Raw genomic sequence first — 26,599 nt, forward strand, 5'->3', positions numbered from 1 at the left:
TGGATTAATAGGTGGCTGGAATAAAAATAAAATCATATTTATTAAAGAGGGAACATGTTTCATTCCTCTCTTGAATCACAGAAGGGATTTTTTTTGTTTTGTTTTTTTTAAGTTTTCCCAAAGCCCTCCTTGGTCTTCCCTTAACATAGTGAAAGAAACAGAAAAGAAAACTGTACGGCTTCTGTCTGTGGGTGTGTTCCCACTTCTCAAATCCCTGGCCTCAGCTGCTGGGGAGGCACACAATGAAGCTAAGCGCTCAGTGGGGCTCGAAGACGCACGTTCTACATTCTTCCTTCATTGTGTGTCCCTGGTGAATAACAGGATTCCAGAAAGCACCAGGACTCAAGGGCAATTGTAAGATGTCTAGTGAGACAATATATGCTATGTTGCTACTATTTCCTTAAACCTAGGCCACAGAATTCCAGGGCAGGAAGGGAGCTTAGTATCAAATTTACCTTTTCTTCCTTTTACATAGAAAAAATTAAGGCCCAGAGAAGTGAAATGGGATCTTGTACTTGATGCTCACTTGTTCTTTAGGAGAAATGCCTCATTTTAGTGATGTAGGAGTCTGACTTTGCCAAATAAATAAAATGAAAAGAGGTTGGTTTTAAGACACTTGAAAAGCAACCCCCACACGTTATCTTTCAGCATCTTCTTTGTGGTTATATAGGTAGGTCTCTAGTATCTGGAGGCGCTCATAAATATTTGTGGAATGATTAAGTAGATGAAAGAATGGGCTCTGAATCTCTATGACAAATGACAAGTTCACAAATAGTTGTGACACATGCATGGGAATGTGCAAAATAATGTTACATTTCCAGGGGAAAAGACAAAATATTGGCACCTAACAGTTACAGCTAGGCATGAATGGAGTTTTGAATGTTGCTGGAGGCCTGGAGAGAATGGGAAGCCATGTCTGATTTAAGGTTTCCTGAAATGTTACGGAAGCCTATTATGTAAAAACGGATTCGGTTTCAGGATTAGGTTCTTTCTCAGAACTGTAGTGACCATTGCTCTTCTTCATATTTCCCCTTTTTATTTTGCTTTAGAGGTGCCTATCGAGGGAGGACTAACTGGGCAAACTTTGCTTCATGGTGCTTTTGAGGCATTCGGGAGAAATCCCTGTCCAGGTGCATATATCCGGCTCCTGCTCATCTCCATTGGCCAAGGAAGATGTGCGTCTGGCTTCCTTGCTGATTCTCTGTTGAGACTCCCAGGAGTGATCGCTCGGGTTCCCAGGGCCCGTCCCACGTCATTTCCGTCACTTCCGTCATTTCCGCCAGGTCGGCGCAGAGCTTGGCGGAAGTAGCATGTGAGTAAGAGCGCCACCTGCAGTACGCATAACCCGTGCCTCCATCAGCCCGGACCACTTCCTGGGTGATGTCCACCGGGGGTGTGTGTGCGCACGCGCGAATGCGCACGCGCCTCCTTCTTATCCCGGGTTCTGTTCCCCTCACCTGTTTAAAGACACTTTGATGGCCAATTCTCCTCCCAATCCCGATGATAGTCTAGCTCAAAAAATAAAAGGACTGTCACCTAAAAAGAGTCACAGCTAAGGAGGTGTGGGAAACCAAGCATAGACGCTTTTTTTAAAAAAAAATTAATAATTGGTAGAGAGGAAAGAAATGTTCGGTGACTATATTTTTTTATTGTTTTTTGCTTTTTGGTTTTTGTTTTTTCCGGCTTGGCATCGGGCTGTCTGTGTAATAAGGATGAAATGGGTTTTAGAGGGATGAGGCCCCAACAATGCTTGAGAGGCTGGCTGGGGGAACAGCCTCCAAGGCAGAGCCATTCAACTGCCTTCAGTCATTTCCTATTTTTAATATTAAAGGAATATGGAGAGAAACAGGACAGAACATAGCGTTCTGGGAAACCAGTAATCAAATGGCCTAAAGCTAATGTTTACTTTTTGGAATGTTTTATGAAGGCATTACTTGGAGATGTAAAAAAGAGAGAGAGCACCTAATAATAGCCTTTCAGTGGCGGAAATAGAAAAGCAGCACAGACATGATAATTGAATTTGGTTTGGATGGTCAAAATCTGTGTGATCCTACAGCTGTATTTTCTAAACCATCCGCTTGACTTTTAATACATGTTCCACGTTTTGTTTCCTTTGCCCATTGCTGCATTTGAAAATTGCTAATTACCTTACAAGCCTATTCAATTTTCCTTTGCTACTAATTTTTTCTTTCCCTCTTGCAAAGGAGGATGCTCTGCCATCATTTCTCGTCAATCCTCAGTTCCTTCACCCAGCCATCGGAGCAGGTCAACAGAGGATTAGAGTCAAAGCAGATCCTGAAAAAATAGGAGAGAAAAATCAGCATGCCCAGCTCCATTCCCCAGGCATGTAGGTTGATGACTGCTTGCACTTTGCCCTACGTATTTCAACTTGGTGCACACGACAGGCAGACCAAAGGAATGGGAGTGTTTTTATTGCACTTAATTAGAGAATAAGTACCATTTGAATTATGGAACCTGGGCTCCAAAGTTGTGGTATAATTTTACTTATATATTTTGAGTCCTTATTACATTTTGTACAAACATTCATGTCCCCAAACCCTTTTTGGAATCATCCAAGAGAAGAATCTCCATGTGTCCCAATAGATGTTTATTTGACCTTGGGTTGCTATAAAGAGCAGTGCTATGTCCTTACTATAATTTAATATTGCTCTCTAATGTTTATATTATGAATTCTGCACATCTAGGAGCTCATAAGATGACACTGGAATTTGCAACTTAGTCCCATATATGTGGACTTGAATAGACTTGCAATATTAAGAAAATAAAAGATCTACTACAGTTAGACTCAGAAAAAATTATTGACTATGTTTGTCTTCTTTACTCTTTGTTTCTTAGTAGCCTAGAATAATAACCTTTAACATTTGAATAAAATGTTTATAAAGTATTTGCAAATATGTTCTCCCATTTGAGCTATCCAATGTCATGTGCATTAGAGCACGATCTCCTCAGAACACTGAGGTTCTGGTAGGTGGGCTAAGTTACTCAAGTTATTCAAAACTGCTAATAAGGGATAGAGCTGGGACACATAGCCACTCATTCATTCATTCACCAATATCTATGGAGTACCTATTACATGACGGGCGTGATGTTAGGTGCTGAAAATACAACCCAACCCCTGTCCTTCAAGAGTTTATTATCCAGGGGAGATGACAAATATATGCTAAAAACCAAATATTTACTTGTAGTCATCCTATAAACTGTGAAGGAAAAGCACAGTGAACAATAAGGGTATAGAGTAGGAAGCCTATATTCACCAGTTAATTGCAAGAAACTGAATCTGTTCTAGCTAGCTTAAAAGGAAAGAGATCTGTTAGAGGGTAATGATTTTATAGAGACTTCTGGGCGGACTAGTAAACCAGCTAGGATGGGGCTGCCAGGAACTATTACAGCAGTAGATGCATCTACTCCACAGAACATAGGCCTTATCCAGACCTCACTGCAAGGGAGTTTAGGAAATAGATGTTCGTTTGTTTAGCTTTCTAGCATTTGTCTATGGGAAAGGCCCCTGGGTGAGGCTTGAGGTGGGTGTTAGGCAGCCAATCCAGTGAACTGCCTCAAGATCCTAACCTAGTCTGGCGGCTATGGTTGACTTGCCTAAGACTTGAGCTCAGCTGACATTGGAAGATTGTGGAGGAGCTTGAGATGATTAGTGAAGGGACACAGGTCTGGAGGGAAAAACATTGCATGTACTGGGGACAGCCCTTTGGAAGGGTCCCAGTGCAGGTAGAGCTTTAGGCATTAGAACGGTTGAAAGAAGGCCAGGATAGCCAGAGTGTATCAAGGGAGGTAAAAAGGGGTCACAAAGGACTTTGAGAACAAAGTAAGTAGTTTTGAGTGCTTCCTAAAGCCAATGGGAAACCATTAGTGGGTTTTCATCATGAGAGTTACCTAGGTCCTCTGAGTCTTATTCTGTTAATCTTTTCCCTTCTCTTCATAGATCTTGTGATCTCATGGTTTCAGTAATCTCTAAATTCATTTCTGGACTCTTTGCAGAGAAAGCGAGCTATTCTAAAAGCTAGCTTGGCCAACCTATCTAGAGAGTGGCAGGCTGAGGGAAAGCCACGGACTGATCCCTACATCTGGCAGTTCAGCCTCTCTGGGGTGATACAGTAAACGAGGATCATGATTCAGAGCAAGGTGCTGAGACATGATTGCATTTCATGTAAAGCTTGCTGCAGACCATGGTCTGTGCTGGGCACAGGGTGGTGGTATCTCTGAGGCTCTCAGATTCTGTGACTACTCCCCATTCCCAGGATCACCTCTTGCTTGGTACGTTTGATTTACCATCTCCTTCTCCAGAGTGTGGCTAAAGTTGGCATCTTTGCATGCAGTGATGTGGGGATTGGCCCCTTCTCTAGGCTAGAGGCGAGGGCAGTTAATATCCATCTGGAAACTCAGCAGAGCTTGGCTCACACTAAAATCTCCCTCTGCTAATTAATAACCTACCAGAATTCTCACTGTCCCCTTTTAATAAATAGGATCTGGAACACCTTAAACAAATGACATCTAACCTATTATCCAAATTTTCTAAAACTCGGTTTTTTCATTTTTTACCTCTGAGTTCTTAGCTATGTCTAAGGAAATTCTCTTAGTATGCAAAGGCCATCCTGGGTACATATATTATTCGATAATTTCAAGTGAAAAGCATTCTTCCTTACTATTGTAAATTAATTCCTCTTTAATTTTATAAATCCAAACAGTTTTCTGATACTTCTAATTTTGTGGCGAATCTAATCAATAAAGTATAGTTAGTTCTGAAAGAAGTGGAAGTCTGCGACCATTTTTATTTTAAAATCCTAACAATTTCTTTTGGAAAATTTGCTAGAAGACAATTTGATGATACTCTCATAAATCAATGAAGATAGTTTTAAACACATTTAGCCCTACTAAATTGTCTTAAAATAGGTCAGTTATGTACCTATAAAGTATATGAAGGCAGAGACCGTTATATGTCCAGTTCACTGCTCTGTCCTCTCTGTCCTAGCAACTTATTCAATTATGTCTTGAATGAACAACAGCAGTTGTTCAGTACTGAGTATCAAGCCAGTAAAATTAGACCATATTTCTCTTTAACTAGGATATCTTTGTGAAGTTCTAAGAATCTTACACCTCCTAAATGGAATTACTTCTGGGGCCCTGAGAGTTTCAGGAGAAACTGTCACAGATATTTAGAGAAGTATACTCGACCTCCAGAAAGTACATTAGAAAAAAAAAGGCAAAGCAAAACATCCGCAGAAATAAAAGGTATCTATGTAGCTCTTTGTCTTCAGAGATGCTTTGAGACCCCAAAGATTTCTTCTTTAGGAAGACAACATCAAGGATTCATATCTCTTTTTAAAGCCATGGGGGAAATGCACCATGGTCAGTAGGAGTAGAAGCAGACTCCCTTGACCATGGTGGGTTTAGAGGCGGCAGCAGAATGGAGAGTTTGAATTGACAAGTTGTCTTGAATTGAGTCATCTGAGGGTGACCTGTCTCATCTTGCAGCAAGAGACACACCTGGTCTATAAATCCAATCCTAACAGATTTCTACAGGAATTATTGGAGCCTAGATAATATTCAGGATGGAATGAGATAACAAGTAGATAAATGAATGTAATTCATTATTCTGATCTTCATAAGTAATATTCTGTTGCTTTTATTTTTCTTCTGAAAAGAACTTCATCTCTGCCTATCACCTCCTGCTTCTAAGAGAGCTGTTTTATCAGCCCTGCGAATAAGATCATGGTATGTGACCAAATAACCAACAAACCCTCCAATACCTCTGGCAGCTATTGGAGTTTATAGGCAGTTTCCCTAGCTGGCAGGGATTGCTTCTGTGGGAAGTCTCTTGAGCTGCATGGGAATTTACTGGGGATTTTTTTGTGTGTGTGTTTGATAATGATATAGATAAATTCAGTCTCTTCTCCTGGCCTCTTACTCTCAGGCAAAAGAAAAATACAATCTTGTCCCAATTTGTCAGACATTTTCTTTTACTGAGACATAATATTCGCTTGAGACATAATTTCACTTCATTTGTTAACTATGAACAAATGCTCTTTTTGATTTATCATTTTTAATAAGGAAGTTGTATCATCGTCATTGGATGAATGAACTAACAAATTGTGATCCATACATACAAAGGAACACAACTCAGAAATTAAAAGGGGCAAACTATTAATTCACACAATCACATGGATGAATGTCAAATGTATTTTGCTAAAGTGAAAGAAGCCAGAACCAAAGGCTACATAATGCATGAGTCCATTTAGATGACATTCTGGAAAGGCAAAACTATAGGGATGGAAAACAGGTCTGTGGTTGCCAGGGACTGGGTCTGGGGAAGGGATTGACTATAATGAAGCAGCATAAGGGAATCTGGGGGGTAATGACACTATTCCATATCATGACTGTGGTGATGGATACACACCTCTATGCACTTATCAAAACCCATACACCACAAGGAGTGAGTTTTATTTTATAAAAAATAACAGGAAAAAAAGCTGTATAAAATAAATCTACAATGAAATATTATCAAGAAAGCAGGCAGCTTTATGTGTTGATCATTCCTTGTATAGAGCAGACTAGAAGACTATGGGTATATAAAGATACAGTCTACAGTAATGTTTCCCAAAGTGTGCTGTGTGGAACACAAGCATCCCTAAATACGTCACTGGGTGATGCTCAAAAAAAAGGGTTTCAGATTGCTCCTCAATGGAAGGATTCAGTGTCAAATGAATCTGGGAAAACTTGCATCCATAATCGCATTCCCCTTTTGGAAAGTTATGTTCTATATTAATATAGCAAAACACACAAACATAAGTGACAACTGCAGACGCAAACTTTAACTTAGTAGTTCTCAAACTTGATCGAGAATGGAATTCTGTTATTCATAAATTCCGTTATTCATAGAACATCAGTTAACATCTAATGGTCACAATTTGAGAAATGCTGATCTACAATAGAGTGGACATTTGACCACAGAATCACAGAATCTTAGTCCTAAAAGGAAGCTCTGGAGGGCCTCCTGTGTTTTGGATGGAGCACAGCTTAGCCATTTGTTGACAGAGGAGAACATATCCTACTTTCAAGCATGACCAGTTCCTAATTTCACAGGTGTTTTTTTTTTTCCTTGGTAATACAATCCATATTTATCAATTTTCTACATCACAATATTCTTCCTTAGCATAAGCCTAAATGCTTCTTCCTCTGATGTGTACATTTTCTCTCTCTCTCTCTCTCTGCACTTCCTACCCCTCCGACCTGTGAAATTTGGAAACAACTCCTTGCCATACGCTGTTATAACAAAGAGCTCATCTGGGAGAACAGTGGTGATCTCTGGGGATGCTCACAAGGATACCCTCCTTGTCTGGCACCGCTCTTAAAACAGAGGAGTTGATGCCCAGCTAGCATGCCCATCCTGTGTCCCTGTCCCCACTGTGGCCTCACAATTGATGCAGGTCTGCTCATAGACCCACCAGATCCTCTCTCCCGGGTGCAAGAGAGACAAGCCTCGGGATGATAATGATAGACTGGATCTCCTTAATGCCAGGGCCTGAGAGACGAGGTTTATGGTTTTGCCCTTCCCGACACTTGTTTCATTTCATTTGTTTGGTTCAGCTTTCATTTGCATTCAGTGGGTTACTCCAGTCTCTTCAAGTAAATTCCCTTTGAGCTAAAGTGGTTTTTATTACCTGCATCCCCCCAAAACTTTAGCACACTGGGAGAGACCCCGTATCTTCCAATATCTTATCTGCCTGGAGGCCACATGGAGCAAACACTGGCCGAATTCCGCACATTTCTGGAGACAAGTACTAGGGAAATGTGGATCCATTCCAATTTACCTGCAGATTAAGTACAAAATTGCATTCATGCTCTGGTTCTTCCCACTGGCCCCCTTCAAGTTCTTATTCCTGCACTTGGGGTCCGTCTCGCTTCCCTCTGGTTTCCAGGGACCTGGGAGGTTTTATTTAAATCCACCCTAGAGGAGAGTTCATTTCCAATTACCTCCCTTCTGTAAGTAGGATGGTCTCCACTAGCTGTGTTTCCTTGCAATTCCTCTTTTTTTCACTTTTCAGCCATTTCCAGCTTCTCTGAAATCCTCTTGCTGGCTCTTCCCGTGACACTAAATACTTTAGGAGGTGACTGAGTCATGTGGAGATATGCATGGAGTTTTCTGGTATGGAGTCGAAGAGAGGCCTTACTTTTATCTTGACATCTGGATAGGCGCATTTAACTAAACTATGCATTTTGGAATGGTTCCAAAGCACCTGAGGACAGTCACAGTACCTCTGAGGTTTGCAGTAATGCAAAGATTTATATGCAGCATTTACCCCATGCTGGTTCAGAGTGTTATTCTTTTTCATCATTGATTTATACACTTGCTCCAAGTTTTTCCAGTTGTAGGTGGGATCTCCGTGTCAGTCTCTGCACATATGCGGCTTGGAAAACACCGCTTGTCTCCCACAGCCCTGCAGTGCCCGGCACAAAACCAGGCAGAGGAGTAGCCACAAGGAACTATCTCCGAAATATTCATCGTCCTTGCAAAGGTGAGAACAGAGCAGCCGAGTATGATCCCAGGGGCTTCCTGCATTGTATTATCAAGCATTTTGGTATTTCACAGTTTCCAGAAGAAAAACACTCTCACACACAATGAAACTGCTTTAGACATGACCAAAGCTTTATAAGGAAACTTTTTTTTTTTTTAATTTAAGTAATTTGAGGTCAGTGTTCTTAAGTCCCACTGCCCACTGTAAAGCTCAGATCTCCCCGGCTCCGCTGGAATGTGCCTTCTGCCCTCAGCCGCCCCCACAGCCAGGTGAACTCGATTCATGTTTTTGGCAATGTTGGCAGGTCCTGGCATGGCAGCCCTCTCTGAGCCTCTCCATCTGATTCTCACCTCCCGTTCCTCCACCAGGATGAACAGAGAAAGCCTCATAATTCTGCCAAGGATCATATATTGGAACTTGGTGGGAAATTACCAACAGCATCGATTTCATCTTTGAATTTTGCTTGAGTATTTAAGTGGTAGGAAATTATACAAATAGATCAAGACAAACAATCAAGGACATTTGGGGGAAATATTCACTCTTTTGTATGCACAGAGCCCAATTATAGGATGCTTTCGGAGCTTGTAGACAGGCTCGGCCAGGTGTCCTCAATACCATTCGTGTGTCATCCCCATGCCAGCCTGGTTTGCCCAGGAAGCCGGATGGGACACTCACACCCCTGATTATGATTTGAGGGGAATTATGATTCCCCTCCGTCTGCAAGGCTGATGGGCTTCAGGCCCTTTCTGGATCATTTGCCCCTCTCTGGGGTAAAGGTAGTGCCAGAGAGGTGTGGTGGCCGAGAGGACCATCTTCCCTGCACCTTCCCTAGACCCCAGACTATTCTGGATACTGCTTCGCCGTGTTCTCCCAGTGCTCTACACCCTGAGTGAGGCCTGTGCACTTGTTGGTCTTCCTGATGACCCTGAGCCCTTTGTAGACTGGGCTGTCAGTTCTTTGTATGACTAATGCTTGTCCTAGGTAGGTACTTACTCATCATTTGTTGAATGTTGGCCTCTCCAAGCATACTTGGCCAGCTCCATCATTTAGCTTTATGTATTATTTGGGATTGGATTATTGCCTGTGCCCCTCAATGAAGAGAAAACACCCTCCTGTTCTCTGAGTCCCAGAATAGCTGCTCTCTTCTTCCTCGAGGGCCCGTAGGGACTGAGCAGCAGAGAGAGAGAGAGAGAGGGTCAGATTATGAACGACAAGCATCCCAGCTGAGAGCTCCTACCTGAAAACTGTTCTTTCAGGGTCCATTAGGCTCTGACCTTGAACTGGTGGCATCTCTTTGATATTAAGGGTGGAACTGAAAAAATGGAAAAGAGAAGGTAATATATCAGAGAGAGCCCTGGACTCCCCACTTAACTGTGGGGTTTTTTTTTTTTTTTTTTTTTGGATAACTCGTACGGACCGAGCGCTGGCTATGTGCCAGCCGACGGTGAATCCCATTAGAACACGGTCTCATTGAATCCTGACAAACCTCTGAAATCACCATTTCTTCCCCTTTTTTGCATATAAACTGAGGCGAAGGGAGAGTAAGAAACTTCTCCAAGGTGACGCAGTAGGATATTTCTATCCCAGAGCTAGGATCCAGGTCTGAGGATGAACCCCAACAAGGTGCTTTCACGCCTGACCCTCATCCCCTTTATGGCAAAGGGTGGCTACTGATAAGCTACATGACGTCGGCCAGGCCATTTAACTTCTCTGAGCCTCAGTTGACTGGAACGAAATTTAGGAATGGCAAAACCTAGTCACAGGATCCTCAGGAGGCTTAAACGAGGTGACGTATGAAAGCAGGAACAGCAGAAGCATGATCCTGGCGCACGGGAGGCATTAAATACAAATGCTTTTTCACCTCCTTAGAGCGGACTATGCCTTAGGCACTCGGGAAACTGACTGAGCGATAAATCGGCTGGCGGGGAGGGGGGGACGGAGGCAGCAGGACTCTGCTGGGCTGCTGTGGAGCCGGAATGGGCCTGGAGATGGCTTTTCCTGACATTTGGGAGGCGTTGGTGGGGGGAGGCGCACACACGTGTGGGTCAGAGGGTCTGCAGGCTGCTCGGGAGTGATTTGATGATGGCCCATTGACTATACAACCATCGCTGCCCACCTGCTTCTCCCACTCACAAATCTGCCGTTAGGGTGGAATGGATAGGTGTGTGTAAACAACCGTGCATGCACGTGCGTGTGTGTGCAGGCGTGTGTAGACCACATTTTTCCATCATCAGCAGCAAGATTCCCTGGTTGGGGACATTCGATAGCTTTGATGTCACTGAACTCATTACTTTCTGCTAGACATGAATTCTGCATAAATTTAAAAAAATTAATTCAAGTTCAAACAGAGGAAACTCCTGATTTCACTTCCCCCCTCACCCAGGGACTGGGAAGGAGTAGACAGGACACGTTAACCCACTGTTTTGCTCCAAGCTGTGCTGTTATCACCTAGAACAACACCCTGCCTATAGCAGCGCCCCCCCCACACACCCTTGCACCTGCTTGTGTAATGAATCTGAGGGTCAGAGCAACAGCCGGGCCCCTTTCCCACACTGTCATTAGAATCCCCTTTCGAGAACACATCTACCACTGCTGCATGTCCTGGCTCATGCCTCACTCAATCACTAGCAGCTTTCCCAAAACCCACACACTATCTTGACTATGAGACTGGACGTGAGCTGTTCTTTCTTCCTCAGATGCCCTCACCACCGTCCACTTACCAAACCCCTATTTATTCTTTTTAAAAAAGATTTATTGGGCGCCTGGGTGGCTCAGTCAGTTGAGCGACTGCCTTCGGCTCAGGTCATGATCCCAGGGTCCTGGGATCGAGTCCCACATCGGGCTCCCTGCTCTGCGGGGAGCCTGCTTCTCCCTCTCCCACTCCCCCTGCTTGTGTTCCCTCTCTCGCTGTGTCTCTTTCTGTCAAATAAATAAATAAAATCTTAAAAAAAAAAAAAGATTTATTTATTTATTTTAAAGAGAGAGGGAGAGTGTGGGGGAGGGGCAGAGGGAGAGAGAGAAGCCCAAGCAGACTCCCCACTGAGAGCAGAGCCCTACACGGGGCTCGATCCCAGGACCTGAGATCAGGACCTGAGCCAAAATCAAGGGTCAGATGCTTAACTGACTGCCACCCAGGTGCCCCTAAACTCTTATTTATTCTTAAGGGCCCAGTACCAATGCGACCTCATTTGTGGAATTTTCCCAGTCCTACCCTCATAGACTAAGGGATTCCTATTTCCTCTGCCCCTGAGGCACTTTGTATCTCCTTCTCTCCAAGTGCTCGGTTCTGTTACTGATGATGCTGTGATGATCTTCTGTTGGTTTCTTCCACTTGACCATCACCTCTCAGAGGACTGGGAGCCTCTTTGTTTTTCCTTTCCCTCAGGCAATAGCTACAGATACTTAAGGAAACTGTTGAATGAGTAAATGAAAAACAGCCACCAAAAGGCAATGAGTTAGGTTGAAAATGTAACGAACGGGGATATTATCGAAGAGAACATATGAAACAAATTACATAAGTCAAGTGGCTACCTCTGTTGGTCTTCTTTGTTCACAAACTCTGATGAAAAGAACATATACTCGAAGGAATTCCTCTTTGCTCTGTACATAATAAGGCCAAACAAACAACTTACGGTTTAGGAAAGCTAATTATGGGCCAGTCACAAAAGCGAGTCATGGCTTTATAACTCAGACCCACCCTAAACAGAGGAGGACAGAGGAGAGTGAGATTAGACCGTGAGCCTCTCCCTAGTTCTGTTATCAGAAGGAAAAGGCCGAACTGTTAGTAAAGAGAGACTATCAGAGAAAAGATAGAGTTAAATTGAGGAACCAACTTCTATTCAGAAGTTTCTGAGCAATGATTAGACAAATAATACTAATGTCTAAAGTTGTGTGAGGTGTATAGGACTTGGTACCACATCCATTTATCCCCTCCCTCTTCCCAGATTGTACAACTCAAAATCGTGCTAATTTCTACAGAGGCCAATACCTACAGTGAATGTGAGCCAGCTCAAGTCCTGGGACCCTTGGAAGCTGCTATGGTTCATTCACACCGAGTTGGGAACATTGACCTAAGGCTGAGCCCTGGGGCCAAGGAGGCCCCTCTAGACCTGCAGGAAGACAAATAGTAGACCAGATGTCCAGACATTAGCACGCACACACACACAGACTGGGTGTGGGATTGAACTGCATCCCCCCGTGGACTCCTATCAAAGGAGTCAAAGACAGCTTAAAGCTGAGCAGATCCTAATTTGTCCATATGTCTTTGAGATGTGACTATCTTCCTCAGCTCTCTGGCAGCTTGCCCGGTTCTCGGAGGGAAACTCAGTTGGCCAGAGTTCACCTGGGTTTATCAGTCCCCCAGGGGAATCTGTTTTCTCTGTGTGCTTCTTTTGTTATTCTGCGGGAACTGGGTCAGCTTTTCAAGAGTGGAAATGTCAGAGGAATAAAGAGGCTCCCTTGAAAAGATCTTTTCCACCACAGAAAGGAAACATCTCAGCATATCCCTTAAATAACAACATACAGCGTGACAGCCTTGCTTCCGACCCAAAGAAAGAAGAGAGGCCGAGAACAGTGGGCAACATTTACACACCCCCCTTTGCTGGGGAGACAGCTGGGCTGGGGCTGGGTCATCCCAAACACTGAATTAAAGGAACGGAAACATCAACTCTGTGGAATCTTTCGCATGGCAAACGAGGTTAGAAAACAAAGGAAGGCTTTCAGCAAAAGCCCGATTTTTTATATTGCAGAGCGCTTGGAACGTAAGGCTACTGCCCTGAGCGGCAGGAATCCGACTCCTGGGGAGAAGCCCCATCCAGGCCGTTGTCTCCCGCAGACCCCAGCAACAAACAGAAGGGCGTTGTGCAGGGCAGCGAGCTGTGGCTGCTGCCGGTCCCGTCCATCGCTCTAGAAAGATGTCACCGTTGGTGAAATAGATTTCACCCTATTGACCAGGCTGCTAGGAAGATAAATTTTCCCACGGTCTGGCTGGAAGAATCCTAGGAAACCTTTACCATGAGCCCACCTGCATTGTGGAAATGGGCATTCAAAAGACGCAAGCCGGATTCACAACATAGATATGCCAAGCCTCTTCCCTATGACAACATCCCTCATAGTGTCCCCAAGTGTAGCAGCATCCTCAGCCAAATACACCATCACCCAAATAATCAGCACCCTGTAACAAGCTGAATTGATTTTTTTTAAGGATTTTATTTATTTATTTGAGAGAGAGCAACAGAGAGCCCAAGTGGGAAGGAGAGGGAGAAGCAGGCTCCCCACTGGGCACGAAGCCTGACACGGGACTCGATCCCAGGACCTGGGGATCATGACCTGAGCTGAAAGCAGACACTTCACTGACTGAGCCACCCAGGTGCCCCAAGCTGAACAAAAAGTCCTTGTGTGTCAAGATTCTTCCAAAGCCTTGGTGGCGGGGACTCTGCTCAAAAATGTCCATGTCAGCAACCCCCCCCTCCATGCCCAATGTCAATACATCAAAGATCAAGCAAACACCAAGATTGCATAGACAGAGCAAATAAGGGGGAAGTAAAGAATCTTAACTCCAGTTAAATTCTCTGAGAGATAAAAGGGAATTGCAGGAAGTCCTATCAAATCCTGGGAGGCCGATCTGAGATTATAGCCACAGACTTTTGCCCCTGGGCTCCTTCACCCCCCATTTGTTCACCTCCTTTCAAGACACCTCATCATTGCCTCTTCTTACCCCAGGTTGTATTAATCATGGATGACGTGCTACTGTTTCAACAGCTGACTCTCTGAGCACCCAAGGGGTGTTGCTCGAACTGGGATTCGTGTAAGAATTAGCTGAGGTGCTTTTCAAAGGGAAAGATTCTGGGCTGAGCCCTTAGGATGGGGTAGGACCAGCCCATCTCAGATGGCGCAGATATCTGGGGACTTTCACAGAGGAGCAGGAGATCCATCAGAATTAGATCCAATCTGGAGGCAGAGTGAGGGCTGGGAGATAGAACGGCACAGAGGTGGCTCTTCCAAAAAGAATTCCATGTGATTCTCATATGATCTTTTCTTCTGCAATTCCCTCTCCCCATTTGAGAACACTGGGACTTTGTTTGGATTCAAAATGCCTTGGACTAATCCTGGCTCTGCCACTCATGAGCTCCCGTGGTCTTGACATCACTGTATTGGCCTGGATGTCCCTATTTCTAAAATAAGAGCATTAGTCGGTTCAGTGGTTGTCAACCATCACTGGGCATCAGGACCCCCCGGGGAGGCTTTATAACACACAGGTGCTGGCCCCCATCCACAGAGAGTCTGACCTGGTGCCTGGCATGGGGCCCTGGCTTTGGGTATTTCAAGCTCCCCAGGTGATGCTGCTGTGGGCGTGGCTCTGAAGTTGTGTGACTAAAGCGCTCACTTCTCATCTGGGGCCCTCCACAAATGACGAGCAGCTCTCCACGTGACATGTCCACACGTCTGCTCTAAAGACCACGTGAGGGGCGCCTGGGTGGCTCAGTCGGTTAAGCGTCTGCCTTCGGCTCAGGTCATGATCCCAGGGTCCTGGGATTGAGTCCCGTGTCGGGCTCCCTGCTCAGCAGGGAGTCTGCTTCTCCCTCTGCCTCTGCCCCTCCCCTACTGATGCTCACTCTCTCTCAAATAAATAAATACAAATCTTTCTTTTTTTTTAAAGGAGAAGAAAGGCCACGTGAAAGAGGAGTCAAGTACCACTTGAGAAGTTAACATTAACAAGGAACTGCAGATTTGCTTTACCTGATGAGGGATGATGCAGCCGTAAGGGGCTGCCTGGAGCTTTCTGATCCCCTTTAATACATTAAAGATCCACAAGCCGTGTGGCTTTTCCCAAAACATTTCTCACAGGACAGTGAAGTCATATTTTGATTCTAAATTCATTTCTTTGGGGCGCCTGGGTGGCTCAGTCGTTAAGCATCTGCCTTTGGCTCAGGTCATGATCCTAGGGTCCTGGGATGGAGGCCCGCATCGAGCCCCCCATCAAGCCCCGCATCGAGCCCCCCATCAAGCCCCGCATCAAGCCCCCCATCGAGCCCCGCATCGGGCTCCCTGCTCTGCAGGAAGCCTGCTTCTCCCTCTCCCACTCCCCCTGCTTGTGTTCCCTCTCTCACTGTGTCTCTCTCTGTCAAATAAATAAATAAAACCTTAAAAAAAAATCCATTTCTTTTCAGAGAGCAGGTATCACCCCAGGTTTATAATCGAGTGTGTGTGTTTGTGGGCCTGTGATTTTCTTGTTCTAGAATAAGCCAGCTGGTGGGAACTGGGGCTTCCTCGGGGCTTAGTGTTTTATGCAGCCCTGGTTTCCTGTTAGGACACTAGCAAGGAGGTACTGAGTATTTGCTGTGGGCTGTGCATGCCTCCAGGCATTTTCATTAATCCCCCCAGTTGTCCCCACAGCAACTCTGTCTGGTAGATACGGCTCATATTCTCATTTTACAGCTGAGGAAACTGAGAAACGCCCCACTCAAATGACTTCACTGAAGTTACCCAGTAAATGACAGAGGCAGGATTTGAACTCAGGCACTTTGGCTCCTGAACCTGCATTCTTTATTACTAGAAATTTCTCTCATGTAATCAGTAGTTCATGTTTGTAATAAAACGCTGGTAACAAATCCACAATTTATCGTCGCTTTTTTGATATCTTAGTTACTCTTAGCTCTTCTCGGTGGATGCAAATCACAAGGCTCTATAACAACCGGTGTTGCCCTTGATTTTGCGCAGAGGAGGAGACACACCAGCTGTGGGTGAGAACCTTTTGTGCCTGTGTAGTTGCCAATTTATCACCACTTTCCTGTTTCTGTGTGAAACCTGAACCAGACTGTGGAACAGCTGATCTGCTCGCTGCAACCCACCCCACAGCTCACACCTGTTTCAGAGGCCCCGGGTCCCACTGTGTTCCATCCATCCCAGGGCGGCTGCTCGGGTGACTCAGCCTTACTGAATCCGGTTCCTCTGGTTGCATTGCTCTGGTCGTCTCGAGCTGGAAAGCGAGGCACGCGGGTTCACACACCTCTGCTCACGGATGGAAGAGGTGCTGTTACTTTTTTTTTTTTTAATTCAGAAAACTTTGGAGTTGTGAGGAGCAAAGTGACAACATATGCACATTCCTTGTTTTAGGAGGTTTTGCTCCATTCTTTGCACTGTGGACCCAATCACAGCCAACAGCAGTCGAGTATATGATAATGTGTTTCTTTCCTTCCTCCTCCTCCTCTTCTCCTCCTCCTCTTCTTCCTCCTCCTCCTCCTCCTCCTTCTTCTTCTGTTAATGACACAATTCCCTATATGTCCCATTAACTTAAAAGCTCCATATTACTGCATATTATCATTTTATAAATTGTATATTTTTCTTATTTCTTTATTGTATAAGTCATAAAATGTAAAGGTGGGTTCCCACTCATACTGAAAATAATTTTATGATGTGCTCATTTGAGTCAGGGGAAGCTGGTTAATGGATGATGTGGAGCATGGGGTCATTCTGTGAAAGGGGGCAGTTAAAAGAACTTGTGTCATAAAAGTTAATGAGAAAAAGTCAAGAGTTAGGTGTGTGCTTAAATGTAAATCTTGATGAACTGTGTATTAATTTCTCTCTTGGGTTTAAGTGTCATTCAGTCCAGAAAGCAGCTGTGGAATAAATTCAGTTACTATGACCCCTCAAAATGGCCACTTTCCTCCTAAAGATGAGAGGTTTGGATCTGCTTCTTAGTCAGTATCCTCAAATATAGATTGAGAATTTACTGGGTTAGGTAAGTTTGTTGGATGCCCTGGAGAGAATCCAGTAGGGAAAAAAAAATATAAACATGTAATCAAGGCAGATATTCCTCATAGGATTATATAAAGCTTATTGAATATATCCTTTATCTATTACATTACATTGACATGTATAGTTATGACACTGAAGCAATAAGGAAAAAGATTGCACCTTCCCTATTTGTCCTTATCTTAGTGCCTTTGCCTTGGTAATTTCCCCTCAATGAAATGCTCTTCTCTCTAAGGAAGCATGGAGCATGGATTCCTCCTTCTGTCATTTAGATCATACGTTCAACATTATCTCCTCAGAGAAGCCTTTCCTATGACCCAGTTAAAGTACCTACAAGCACTCATCATATTCATTGTCCACACATCCATTATCCTACACTTGACAGTCTTCTTTATTTAATCTTTTATCTCCACCTTTCTAGAATGTAAATCCCATAAGAACTGAAATCTTTTATGTCTTATTCACTCCTATAAGCCCAGTTCCTTAAAAAATGAGTGCCTGGGGTATAAAGGAAGTTCATTAAATATTTACTGTAAGAAAGAGAAGGAAGGGAAGGAGGGAAGAAGGGGAAGAGGGAGGGAGGGAGAAGGGAAGGAAGGAGGGATGAGGATGCTGAGAATGATCCTAGGGATTAGATGTTAACTTGCACAATCAGGAAAAACTAAAAGCTGTGACCTGAGTTATAGCTTAAAAGGTGGCAGTGGGGCACCTGGGTGGCTCAGTCAATTGAGTGTCCAATTCTTGATTTCAGCTCAGGTCATGATCTCAGGGTCTTGGGATCCAGCTGCATGTGGTGTTCCATGCCAGTGGGGAGTCTGCATAAGATTCTCTCCCCTCCCTCTCCCGCCCCTTCCTCCGATCACACACACACATACACACACAGACACACACACTCTCTCTCTCTCTCTCTCTCTCAAATAAATAAATCTTAAAAAAAAAAAAAATGGCAGAGGTGTAGTTTCACAGTTGGTGGAAGAGAGGCAGGTTTTCTAGTCAGAAACTCTGAACAATGAGTTGAGTATCCTGGAAAGCACCTACTCATTGGTGTAACCCCAGGTTCAGAAGGCATGCTTCCCGCAGTGGACCTAAGGAAGGGGCAGGTCAGGGGGCCCTGGGGAAAGGAACTCAAGGTTTGTGTGAAATTGAAGGGATCGGCTTTCAATAAGGAGAGGGAAGGATTAGGAAGCAAGCTGAAGGAGGGACACAGTGGGTGACACCTGGATCTCAAGAGCATTGGAGGTGTCTCTCAATCATTTGCCTGACACCATGTTGCAAAGCTGATTGGCAGATGGACAGAAACTTGGAGTCATCAACTGCAGATCTGGTGGAAAATGGGCTCTCACCTCCCAGACTGAGAAAAGACTGCTTTCTTGTTGTTAAAATGATGGGATAGCCATCCCTGCCCTTGCTCTTTGGATTGTAGCAAGTGCCAGGGAAGGTGCAGCATGGACAAAGCTGAGGGGCAAAAGGTGGTAGGAAGCTTGGGAACTGGAAATCGGGACTATGTTTTGGTAAAAGGATGTTCACGGGAAAATAAAAGGTCCATGCTGTAGTTCTGCTCTCTCCAGCTCCCTGATCTTTAGTGTACATTTCCAAAGAAAGGAAGGCAGTATCTCTGGATCATCTGAAACCAAGGAGAATGGGAAAAGCACTGCAGCCCTTGTCACAACCTGCTCAAGGATATTGGTCTGCAATGTACACAGAACTTGAAATAGCTTTCAAAATCTCCTCAGCTCCTTTAGGAACCAAGGTGGTGGTAGGGACTTGCTATTGCAGTTAAAAGGTGTGAGCGACAGCTGGGTGGGTTTTTAACAAGTGATCCCCCACCTCCAATATCCCACGGATCCCGCTGATTCTCATCTTCTAATCCAGATTTAGCAATTAACCTCTTCCCCAAGAAATAGGCCCCCATGTCTTAATCTTCTTGATGCTTAATACTCTCGTGGCAACTGGTCTTCTCCATTGGATTCTGAATTGCCTTGTACATGGACTCTTGTGTCCCACCAATTTTCTAGCTTATCTCGAACAAGACTCTACATGGCCCATCATTCAGCTACCAGCAGCTTGGGGCTCTCCCTGAGACTCTCCCCCATGTGCACTCTGACTTGGCTCTTCGTCTATACTCAGCAGTCGGGATAGTCATTTAGGCCACATAGCCAACTGACTGTCAATCCCTTCCCGTATTTCTTTCCCAACCCAGTTTATTCAGGCAGCCACCATTTATAGCGTCTGCTCTTGCATCCTTTGTCACACTCCCCTGGACACACAGGGGCCTCTTTTATTAACAGTAGCAAATATCAGCATTGTGTCCTGAAGTGGTAAAATGGCATAGTGTCCTCTCTTCATCCCTGCTGGACAAACCCAGGAGGGGAAAGAGAAAATCACCCCTCAGAAGAATCCATTACCACCATAGTAGCCATTTCTTTTCCTTTTTGCTCCAAGTGGGACGCTTCCCGCTACCTCACTTAGATCACATCTCACTTAGGATAACATGATTTACGTTAGCTCTACTGCATCCTCCAAATCAGACGAGACTGGGCGCCTGGGTGGCTCAGATGGTTAAGCATCTGCCTTCGGCTCAGGTCATGATCCCAGGGTCCTGGAATCGAGTCCCGCATCGGGCTCTCTGCTCCTTGGGAGCCTGCTTCTCCCTCTGCCTCTCTCTCTCTCTCTGTCTCTCATGAATAAATAAATAAAATCTTAAAAAAAAAAAAGTCAGACGAGACTGAGTGCTGTTTGTGACACAATAAATTAATTTTGTGTTCTTCTGAAGATATGTGGCCTGCTAAGCATGGCGCAGGGTGCCGCCGTTGGCATGGGCTCTGGGTGGGGGGAGGGGAAGCCATGCTGCATCCCACATTTGGGCATTGGCAGGTTGCATGGTAGCGTGCACAAGGAAACTGAACCGCATCTGCGTGGCTCACTGCTTATCAGGAGCTCACACTGGCTGCCATGCTGTAGGGCAGCAAAGGAAAACAAAACAGCAATAAAGGGAGGCCTTTGTCATGGATTAAAAGGGTTTAGAAACATCTGAGCCATGCAGTTTTCGAACACCAGCACTGCCAATGACTTCATGACAGAATGCTAGAAAATGTGCTAACGGGGTTAGATGGAGTTGGTGGGGCCGCCAACACACATGCTTTGTTAATGGCTCCTTATCTGTGTGAGTGTGTGGATGCACAATTCACGAATGAAGTGACCTTTTACAGTGGGAGAGGAAGAAGGTTAATGACATTACAGCATTGCTGCTGGTGATTGCAGCTAAGGGTGTCCCTAAAGATTGCCATTACTGGGCAAATTCTTCCCTTTTCAAGTGGGTTAGTCTCGTGTATTTTCAACTTGTTTCCTTAGGAAATTCATCGCTGGCACTAATAGAAGGGTCCATCTTAATGCAGAAGCAGAATAGTTGGCTACCTAACTGAGTATTCTTCAGGACTCAGCCATGATCTCCTCCCATGCCCTCAGTTCTGTACCTAGTCATTCATTTCATGGTGTTAATTGCTACCCCCTTCCCCGAATTCTTTCTTTAAAAATATCATTATGTGGTCCCCTTCTTTGATTCGGTTATTCAGTGTGACTCCAAGTGTCTTTGGATGAATTTATTTCAAAAGAGTCAGAAATATCGATATCTGTGTGTCAAGAATTGATAAAATAATTAGACAGAAAAATCAGGAAGGATATTGACTATTTGAATAACACTATCATCCACCTTGATCTAATTGACATTTATGGAAAACTCCCCTCAACAACCGCAGAATAAACATTCTTTTTAAAGCACACATGGAACATTTACCAAAATAGACTGTATTCTGGGCCATAAGTCAAATCTCAATAAATTTAAAAGAATTCAAGTCATACTGTTTGTTTTCTAATTGCAATGGAATTAAATTAGAGATCATTAACAGAAAGATCTCTAGAAAATCCTCAAATATTTAACTTCAATTTAGACATTTAATATTTAAAATTAAGTAATGTATCTCTAAATAATCTAATGAGTCAAAGGAGAAATCAAAAGGGGAAGTAGAAAACATTTTGAACTGAATGAAGCAAATATAGAACATATCAAAATTTGTGAGATGCCACTAAAACAGCATTTAAGCAGACATTTATAGATCCAAATGCCTGCACTAGAGAAAGAAGAAAGGTCTCAAAGAAATGACCTTAGCTTCTATCTTTAAAAACTAAAAAAAAAAAAGAAAAGATGAGTCCATGAAACCCAAAGTAAAAGAAAGGAAATAATACAGATCACAGCAGAAATAAAGAAATAGAAAACAGGGAAAAATTACTTAACCCAAAAGCTAGGTCTTTGAATGATTTTTTTAAAAATTGAGAAAACTCTAACTAGATTTATTGGGGGAAAAAAAGGCTGATGTCACAAATTACCAGTAATAGGAATGAGAGAGTTGACATCAATTCAGAATCTACAGATATTAAAAGAATAAGGAGTGAATATTATGAACTACTTTATGCCAATAAACTTCACAACTTAGATAAAATGGACAGATTTCTTAAAAGACACAAACTATTGAAGCTCACTGAAGAAAAAATAGATAACTTGACTAGCCCTATATCTATTACATAAAGAGAATTTGTAAATAAAAACCATGTTCCAAAGAAAATTTCAGGTCCCTATGATTTTGCTGGTGAATTTACCAAACATTTAAGAAAGAAATAACACCAAACCTAACAAAGTGTTCCAGAAGTTAGGAGAAGAAGTGACTACTTCCCAACTCATTCTATGAGACCAGCATTACCTGATACTAAAATCAGATGGATATATGAGAAAAACCAACCCCAACCACAGATCAATATCACTCATAAACATAGATGCAAATATTATAAACAAAGTTTTAGCAAATTGAACCCACCAATATATAAAAAGCATTAGGATAAAGTGGAGTTTATCCCAGGAAAGCAAGGATACATTAACATTCAAAACTCAGTGTAATTCTCCGTATTAAGAAACTGAAAAAGAAAAAACCAATGTCAATAGACATTGAAAAAACATTTGACCAAATCCAACATTCATTTCTGAGAAAGACTCTCAGCAAACTAGGAATAGAAAGTAACTTTCTCAACTTTTCAAAGGACATCTACCAAAAACTTACAGACAACAGTATACTTACTGGTAAAATACTGAATGCTTTCCCACTAACATTAGGCCCAGCACAAGGATGCTTGCTTTACCACCTCTACTCAACACTATAGAATAGAGTATTTTTCTATTTTATTCAAGGCAATAGGCAAGAAAAGGAATTAAATCATCCTTGTTGGGAAGGAAGAAGTAAAACTATCTTATTCATAGAGACATGATTGTCTAGGGACCTACAGAAAAATGTTATTAGAACTGATAAGTGAATTTAACAAGGTTGAAGGAAACAAGATCAATATACAATATACAGTCAATATACAAAAATCAATTGTGTATCTATATACTAGAAATGAACAATCTGAAGTTGAACTTAAAAACACCACCAACCATTAAAAAGAAAGAAAATCAAATAATACTTAAATAAACACCACCAAAAGAAAATTAAATAATACTTAAGGATAAATCTGACAAAAGATGGAAAATACCTGTACGCTGAAAACTACAAAATGATGTTTAGAGCAATTAAGGAATACCCTGAAGTAGAAGAATAAAACAAATGAATAACAATTACAGTATGCTCCAATTGTTATGAAATTATTTCTGTTTTATCAGTTAACCAATTGTGTGTTACATGCAAGAGAGATGGTAGGAAGGGCACAAAATGTTAGCTCTTTCTGGGTGGTTGGATTTGAGGTCTTTTGTTAATTTTTTTTTATTGTACTTTTCAGTGTTGTTTGCTTTTTAAAAACAAGCATGCATAATCTTTTAAAAGAAGGGTAATTTTGACTCCGTTGGTTAAGCATCTGCTTTCGGCTCAGGTCATGATCCCCGAGTCCTGGGATGAGCTCCACATAGAGCCCCACATCAGGCTTCCTGCTTGGCGGGGAGTCTGCTTCTGCCTCTGCCCCCCAACCTGCTCATGCTCTCTCTCTCTCTCTCAAATAAATGAATAAAATCTATAAAAAAAAAGAATGGTAATTTTTAATTAAAAAATTCTAAAAAAATTAAAGTTAGTGGAATAAATTAAAATAATTATAAACAATGACTCTATATATTTACTTTATATATGGTATATTTGAATTTAAATTATGCAAATACCTTTTTTATTTCTAAGAGATTTATGATGAGATATTATGGGGGTTATTTGCATTGCCTATGGTTAAAACGTAGCCCAATTTCACCTAAAGCTTTATCATTTTCTTTCTGTTACTCTATATTGTCTCTGCTGATTGTGAATCCAGTTGATTTTGAATACATAATTGTGTCTGCAAAGAGACTGAGTCAACTCAATCATTTCAACAAAGAAGGGAAAAATTAGCATTGATCATCAAATATGACAGAAATATAGCCCAATTATAAGATGGCACACTGGGAACTGGGAAGGGGAGTTGGGTTACAGATCTTCAAGTGCTTGCTAGGGTATGTGCATAATCCAGACTGAGAGCACATTGTGACGGTGAACATTGTGAAGTTAAAAAACAAAAGTTAGACAAGCTGATCAAAGATCAATGATTTTCTCTCCAACTGGGATAGGACCCAAGCCCCAGAAAAGTGAAGATTAACTAAATACATGGCAGAAGACCCATAGCTATCTACGATTATCAGGTGGCAATTGGGCAATTGCACACTGATCCAGCTTCTCCCCTTAGTTGAGCTCTTCTCTTTGGTCCTTTGTAAACATTTGGGATCTTAGTTAAATATTTCAGGCCCACTGAAAGTAAATGAATAGGCTAAGAACATCTGGCTTTGAAGTTTTTAAGTGTCAATTGGTATAGATATTTAGTATGACTGTTTCAAAATTAATGGGAATAAGTAGAATAGAAGATGACTCAGTCACTTGGACTTCCTTCAAGAGCTTATATTAGACAAAAGCAGAATGGAAAGCCTGGGTGGTAGTTACCAGTATCACACCTTTGGTGTCAGTAATGTATCACTGCAGTGCTAAAGCCAGCTAATTCATTCATTTCTGTACGTCTCTAGCTATCCATATGTAATGTACATCTACATCTGTATCTATACATCTCTGTATCTATCATCTATCTATCTATCTATCTATCTATCTATCTATCTATCTATCTATCTATCATCTATCTATCCATATAACATTAAAGTCAATTTAGTAGAAAAGATTTGTCTCAGTAGTTGCTTGGTACCATGTGGATAAAACAACTGATTAATTGACTATTTCACTGTTCAGCCAGCATTTGAAGATACAGGAGAGAATTAGGAAAAGAGAAGGACCGACAGGTGGATAGACAGATAGTTAAAATTGTCTACTTACCTCTCTCAAGCAGCCCAAGATGTCTGGATAAATCTAGCAGCTCCATTTGGCTTTGGATAAAATAGCTGGAGCAAAGAAAGTGTTGTGCTGACCCAATCCTGCAAAGATTGTGTGTATAAAACTGGAGGAGAGAAAAAAATATTTAATTACTATGTTTTGTGTAGGTGGGGGTTCTTAGTTGCAAACAACTGAATTCACTGAAATCACTTTAATTCACTGAAGCTACATTAAGAAAACAAGGAATTTATTGAAGGGTTTTGAGTAACTCACAGAAGGTTCATTTGGTCGAAAAAGCCAGATTTTGAGGCTGTCCAGCCATGAGTAATGCCAACCACACTGAAGTAGCTCTTGTGAAATATGCCTACTCACTGTTAAGCAAACATGACTCAGCACTGAGCACTGTTACTCCAAAATAAAAAATATTCCTTGCCCCTGAATCAATATCCTTGCCCAACCACCACTTCATGATCGTTAGTTCTGAACCCAAGTCTGTCATGGCTGTTCTAATTGGCTGAAAGGCAGGTTAATCATTTATATACTAACTACAAGACATTCTGAGAATGTGAATTCTACATAGCTTCCACCTATGTAGAAAATTAACAAAATATGAGAAGGGTGCTCAAAAATGTTGGCAGCCAAAAATGACAAATGTTTACACCACTAATCACATTTTTCCAGGTGACTTCTGTTTCAAGAAGCTATTCAAAGTCATCTCCAGTCATCTATTCTTCTATGGAAGATATCAAATTATTTGGTAATGTCTATGAAGTGGTGGGAAAGTGTTGCTTATCTCATCTACTCTGCTGTTGGATTGGGAAAACACATATGAAGATCTTTCATCAGATCTCTCAAGAGTTTCTAAACAAGGTTGAACACATTTTCAGCAAATATGACAGATGAGTACATAACCAGGTGGTTCAGACCATGGAGAGAATCCAACTCACCTCCCTAGGGTATATACTTTACAGCTCCAGGTTAGAATTACTGTGTTTACTTTGACTTACACCTGAAATACTAAAGTGAGCTGGCTTTGTAAAGATAGGTAAAAGATGCTAATTTGCAAAGCCATTTTCAGTCATGCATACAATCCCCAGATTGAAGGTTTTATTCAGAAACACTTGAAGTTTTCAGTAACTCAGTAAGGTGAATGATAAATTTTCTTTGCCAGTGAGCATCAGTATGAGACCATGTTTTTACAGATCCTGCTCATCTCTTCACCCAGCTGAGGAAAAAATTCAAGAGGCCAGTAAGTTGTCCTTAATTGATTAACGATTGTAACAGCTTTGTTAAGTGTTCCTTTTAAATCTTCATTCATGTCTTGGGTGACAAAGGACTTCCTTGTACATTCAAAAAAGAACAGATTTTGCTTCTGGGACACATTTTTTAATACCTGGAACAAGTAATTTCTCATCTATATTATTTTCCTTATCTATGTTATTATATTGTCCATATGATTTTTCACTAAGTTATCAATATCATCTATTTTCAACTTCTCCTGTTATCATTTTATATAATCATAGTTTGTCAAAACAAAGTTGTTATATTGCTATTAACTGATATCCCAGCTTTATCTGGATTTCATGAGTTTTTCCACTAACACCCTTTTTCTGTTTCAGGATCCCATCTGGGATGTCACATCATATTTATACATCATGTTTCCTCTGATCTGTGACAATCTGTTAGTCTGTCCTTATTTTCATGATCTCGACGGTTACATGTTGTAGAATGTGCATCATTTTGGGTTTGTTTGATATTTTCCTCATGATTAGACCAGAGTTGTGAGTTTTAGAAAGAATGCCACAGGGTGAGATGCCCTTGTCATCACATTATATCAGGAAGCATATGATATCAACATGACTCATCAGTGGTGGGGTTAAAATTGGTTAATTAGTTAAGGTAGTGTTTGTCAGTTTTCTCCATTGT

The 26,599-nt window shown here is 42.3% G+C and overlaps 1 long non-coding RNA gene across 1 annotated transcript; it reads right to left on the minus strand.

Annotated features, from left to right (window-relative positions):
• Positions 1 to 1,636: 1,636 nt before the first annotated feature.
• On the minus strand, positions 1,637 to 25,029 carry LOC135365477 (uncharacterized). The gene is made up of 4 exons (XR_010413409.1): positions 24,947 to 25,029; positions 24,677 to 24,797; positions 9,787 to 9,861; positions 1,637 to 2,295 (listed from the first exon to the last, which is right to left on the minus strand). It is a non-coding gene; the product is annotated as an uncharacterized LOC135365477 (long non-coding RNA).
• Positions 25,030 to 26,599: the final 1,570 nt, after the last annotated feature.

This window comes from Mirounga angustirostris, unplaced genomic scaffold, assembly GCF_029215605.1.
Source record: "Mirounga angustirostris isolate CCGP_5_RB_7025 unplaced genomic scaffold, mMirAng1.0.hap1 SCAF_8, whole genome shotgun sequence".
Taxonomy (NCBI): Eukaryota; Metazoa; Chordata; class Mammalia; order Carnivora; family Phocidae; genus Mirounga; species Mirounga angustirostris.